Source organism: Lolium rigidum, chromosome 3, assembly GCF_022539505.1.
Source record: "Lolium rigidum isolate FL_2022 chromosome 3, APGP_CSIRO_Lrig_0.1, whole genome shotgun sequence".
Lineage (NCBI taxonomy): Eukaryota > Viridiplantae > Streptophyta > Magnoliopsida > Poales > Poaceae > Lolium > Lolium rigidum.
In genome coordinates this window covers 409,399,474-409,405,520 of record NC_061510.1, presented here as the reverse complement: position 1 = coordinate 409,405,520, position 6,047 = coordinate 409,399,474, and positions in this window count along the sequence as shown.

Genomic DNA, 6,047 nt, shown 5'->3' with positions numbered 1-6,047 from the left:
TGGCCCGGTCTATTGTGACCACACATTGTGGACGAATCTCGTAGCCACTTTCTCAGGACCTCAACGTGCGAGGTTTAGCTCTACTAGTTTGCGGACGATGTTGCAACCGCCAGCCTTCGCCACGCGCACAAATATGATTAGATTTATGATAGAGCTATATGATACTAAAACTGAGACATTCGTCGTACAAGACAAGGCAGGAGCGATAACTCGCAACCTCCGTAGACATAGAATGCATTTATGGTCTACGTAATGAGGGTTTTTCCGCTTTTGATATAATTGATCAAGAATGTCTAACAAGTAGAAGGAAAATACCGCCTAGTTATCTCAGCAAGTCTAGTGGAAATCTAGTTATTTCCGACTTGATTGCTGACATACATAGAGAGAAAGCTTCCAATGATGACTTTGTGCGGAAAGCAGTGCTTGTGCTAATTGGCACAGTTCTGGCGCCATCTGGCTCAAAAACAGTTCATAGAGATCACTACTGTTTAGTGGAGGATGTTCCTAGAATATTTAAAATTAACTGGAATCACTTCACATTGCGCTACCTCCTCGATAATTTGTCCGCTTACACAAGATCAGCAAGCAAAAGGTAGGGGATGGCCGGTTGGAAATCTTTGTCTCACTCAGGTATGCAAACATGATTAGCACTATATTTGATGTATGTGACAATTTGAAACTTATTTCATTTAAAATGTGTTGTTTGTAGCTACTATACTGGGAAAAGGTGGTAGTCGTGGATGATCCTACGTATATTCCACACAAGTCTATTAGGCCACTAATGAAAAACTGGACTGAAGCGGAAGCAGAAAGGAGGTCGCAGTACGACTATGCAAATGGTCGTGGGAGAGGCAAAGTGAAGGTTTTGTTTTTTTATCACTACTTCTAGCTACATTATATCATAGTCGATGTTGTGTTGTTATATTAATTTATGCCATTTGTTTTCTAATTTGACATGCAGATTATTAATGATCTTACACCTCAAGCCAATGCCAGTGCGCAAACAAAGCAGAACACATCGCAGAATGGTGAACAGATCACGTTCGACACGTTCGAGACAGAGGCGTAGTAACAAGGACATACTATTGGAAAGTTTGAAGAAGGAACCGACGGATCACATTGACACACAATTAGCACTTGTACCAAAGAGATGTGCAGAGGTGAGGAGCCATACATTTTACGAACACGAAAGTTTTACATTATCAGTAATGAATAATTATGGTACTACTTGTTTTGCAGGAAGTTCTAAAAATGCTAAATAAGAATGGTGTCATGTACAAACCGGTTGAAGGATCAGTAGTCGATAAAGGAGGAGATGAGGAAGAAGACACTTCTATTCACATCGATGATTCATCTAAGAAAGAATTCATGTACAAGAACAGCTTCCGACGAGTTAGATGCTTTAATTAGCAATGTAACAAAGACTTCGGTAAGTTTGTCACACCTCCTAAGCATAATGGGGTGCCGGAGGCAGGAGATAATGTGTACGTCACACCAGGAAACCTCGGTAACACGGAGGGTACACAAGATAATCCTTTTATCTTAAATGATACCACAAAACCGGCATCATCCTCGGATATACGTATACCGGATGACATTTTCGCAAGATCTACCACCAAGGTGAATGCTGGACGTAAGGATGATGACCTACATGACGGTGAACATGAAGTTATGAGTACTCATAGTGTTGAAACAATGGGACGAGAGGCTAGTAGGAAGAAGGGCAATACAGCAAAGTGTGCAAATAGTAATGGTAGAAGGAGAAACGCAGCGGCGGTACAAGTTGGAGGGAAAAGGAAACGGACGACGAATCAAAAATATGGATCACCATATGTGGTCGCGAAACCTAGAGCAAAACGTCAAAGCCGTGTAAAGAAAGGTAACACCATTTATTCGTTATTTCTTTGTTGGCAAATAAATGATGCCGCAACCCGTAACACATATGTTATTACTATTATGTGCATCGTGGTTGTTTGCGTAACATGAAGTTGGGGTATCTTCGACAGTATCAACACAAGCAGAAATAGAAGCTGCCACTTTATATGTTAAAACAATATCCAAGCTACCAAAAGAAGCATCTAAAGGAGTGTACAAGAATGAATATGGCGCCAGCTTGTCTTCGTAAAAGCTTAACGTCGTTCTTGCGCACGAATGGCTATCTCGATAATGTAAGTCTTCAAAACCAAAAGTTTGCGTTATACTCGTAATTAAACTATTTGAATTTGAAAATATTGTTGTTGCTATCAGATTATTGATGCTCGCTATTGGGTATTTGTCTCTCCGTGTTGGGTCCGATCGAATGTTATGTCCTGCGTGGAGGACAAACTATCTCCTTGAACAAGCAGAAAAACAATACAGGAAAAAATACACTATTAGAAATATAGATGAGGTAGTTACAAGACCAGGAGCCTTAGGTAGGGTTATGGATGAATATTTCAAGCGTGAGAAGGTAACAAGCACTTTCTTTCAATGTTTCATGCGAAATTAGAATAAAATAATATGATAATTGACAAAGTTTTTTCCTTCTCTTGTAGACATTTTTCGCACCGAACATACGGAAAACTCATTACGTAATCGTTGTCATGCATACAAAGAAGAAGGAATTCCAGGTCCTTGATCCTCTCGTTTGGTTTAGGGGTGTCAAAATCAGTTGTGGAAGACTTGGTATTACACTCTCTACACACATGTCTTTGTGTACTTTCTCATGTCTCGTGCAAGTAATATATTTGTTGTTTCGTAGATTGGGCAAATTTCACAGACATACAAGAAGCAAACAATACTTGTGACACAGAATATCCGGATGTCGAAGAATGGCCTATTAAAAGATATGACATCCCTAAGCAAACCGATGAGTAAGTACCTATATTGCATTACACATAAAGAAAGTCGGTTTTGTATATGCGGACACATTTAAATTTTGTCACATTATATACCAGCAATTCATGCGGATTATGGGTATTGCAATGTATGGAGCACTGGGACGGAGATCAGATGACTTGCCCGGTTTCTCAGAGTTGGCTATACTATGTTCCATGCACTCGGTTAATTTTAACAATGTTAACAACCCATGTGTATAACACCTTATAATGTTTTGGCAGGCCACAGTCGATGAATCGAGAGAAAGTACAGTTGCAAACATTGTTTTATCACCACACAACATTCTTGAGAAGGTGAAAAACAAAGTGAGATTGCTAGCAAAGACCAAGAACATATAAATTTGATAGTGTGACTGTTCGGTTTGCTCCCGCGAAGGTTTCCTGACACATGTGATATTGAATTTTTAATTGTCTTCGGTTGTAAACAATATTTATTCGGTTAAGATTATGTACAAAATTTTGTAACATTGATTTTATTTCCCATTATCGAAAGTATGCAATTATTTTTATCTTTGTACATGCATGCTATGATGATTATAAGGAAATGCCTACTTCACAATATATAATGTCTTTTGCCATTTTTACAAAAGAACACCAGAGAATTAAGAACATCAAGTACAAAATAAAAACATCAAGACGTTGCAAACATTAACAACTCCATCAAATACAAAGCTATAGTCGTCCCATTCATAATTAAGGAAATTTACTGCCCTTTAGATAACTATGAAAGAACTACCCTTCCCGCTGCAAGCACATTCCCGCACATGTTCACGTACATAAAATTACACAACAACTCATATGAATCTTTTAAAGTATATGAAACAAAATGGCAGTAAAAACTTACTTCGGATGAAATATGCATATTGGGTTTCTTCTCGTTATGCCCTTCTCCTTGGCATGCCCCGCACACCTCGCACCCCGCGTTCCTTGTGTCCTAGTGGTCTTCCATTTTTAGTCATTGGAGATTTCTGCGCTTCTTGCCTAGGTGCACCCTTAGTGGACACTTTCAAAGGATCACCAACAACAATATCGCATGGTCCACTAGCATCTTCATTTTCATGCACCGACCCGAGGGGACCATATGCTTTACCTTTAGCATACCCCTCTCTTCTAGAAATTATGCCATCAATGGTACTCGTTCAGCAGCATCATATTCCTCTCGAATTGTTTAATGCAATATGCATAGCCCGTGATACCTTAATATTCATCCCGCCGTATTTCATCCGCTCCTCTCGCCCTGCACCAACCCCACCCAAACATGTCGCTGGTGCGTTTAGATGGCAACCCTAACTCCGGCATTTTTTGTGAATCGTCGTAGAGCACAACATTGTGGAATTTCAGTAAATTTCAAGAAATGCAAGCACATGCAAGTATGTGCTTGCAAGGGATCCCCTTTCTAATCATCCTTTGACAAGCTCGCACCTTATAATTTCTGCCTCCTTGGGTCTATATTCCACGTAGAACCCGGTCCTTACATGATTCCTCCATGCCACAATGAAGATGTTTGAGTCTCCCGCCTGCATTTTTTCTAAGATCTCTATGCCGCCAATCTTTGAAAGCTCACCTTGAATAATATAGAACACAAGCAGGAGTGAAGATTTTTGCAAGCAGCAACCTCTAGTTCTCTCGAAATTAGTAATTGCCACCGGTGTAGTCCGTGAAGCCGTGCGATTGCCGTGGGCTTCGTTCTCACGGAGACGGACAATTGCGTTGTCGTAGTGCATAATCATATCAACAATTGTCATTTCCCCATCTAGGTGCAGAAGTGCACAAGAGTTTAAACTTTCACTCCGCCGGTTACTTTTCATACCCAGCCGTAATCCTTGAGAGAGATACGCTGCAGCCCAAAGTTTCCTCTTGGTGTACATCCTCTTCATCCATGTTCTGGTTTTTGGGGATTGCCATTTTCTCGTAAAATGCATGCCATCGCTCCTCAAATACTTGCTCGAGGTGGTGTAATACAAAAGAGTCCCGAACTCGTTCGCTGACTTGTTAGGTAGATGCATCTCCATATTTTTTTCAATGTGGAAGCTGCAGATGCGATGCGGCACACCGGAAAATACTTCGCCGATTGCGGCGATCATCGCGGCATCCGCATCCGTGATTATCGCCTTTGGCTTCGTTGACACATCGCTTTGAGGAAAGTCTTTAGAAGCCAAACATATGTTTGTTCATTCTCACTTGAAAGGATGGCACACCCAAAAACCGTTGTCCTACGGTGGTTGTTCAAGCCCACAAAAGGAACAAATGGCATCTTATATTTATTCATCTTGTATGTGCTATCAAACACCAAGCACATCTCCGTAGTCCCGGTAATCCCTACGTGATCGGGAATCACACCGAACATGTGCTTCGGACGGCCTTTTTCATCAACGTCATATTCAAAGAAAAATTCAGGGTCCCTCTTTTTCCTCTTTGACATAATGCGGATGGCTGTGGTAGCGTCACCGTCGAAAAGCAGCCTCCTCCTCTCCCTAGAGCACATGTTGTACAAATCCTTTCTTGTGAATCCAACACCAAGCAAATGAACCGGAGCCTCGCAATGAATTTTCTCATAATGAGGTGCTTCCTTATTCCCATGGATCCCATTGATAATATCTCAGATCTCTGCGCGTCGTTGATCGTCCTATGGGACCGAAGAAACGGAGTCTGACATGGTTCAGCTGGGTCATGGTTATGTTTGTCACGAAAATCTTCAACAACCCGTAAACCAGTTCTTCCATCAAACTTGACCACCAAACGTGCCTTGCAGCCGCAGCGAGACTCAGTGTCCGTGCCTATATACACGGCCTTCCGTGGTCGGTTGGTTTTTGGGACGTCCGCCCTGTCCGGAACACACAAAACGCCTTAACCGAATTACTCCATCATCAAACCGCTTAACCTGGTCAAGCCGGATGCTGAACCCATAATCTTTAGCATATCCGTTGTAGAAAGAATATGCCGTCGCTTCAGAAATAAAAGTCATCTCTTTTATCATCCAAGTATAAATCCCGATCACTATCGGGATATTCATTGCCATTGCTACCTTTGTGTGGTTTCTCAGCCGACTAGCGCTCGGCGTCGCCTCGCAAGTAGAAAACGTAGGCATTAATTAAAACTATAAATTTATGTGTTCCAGCCTATATAAGACCGATAAAAAAGAGATAACAACCTGGCTCATGTCAACGTAAT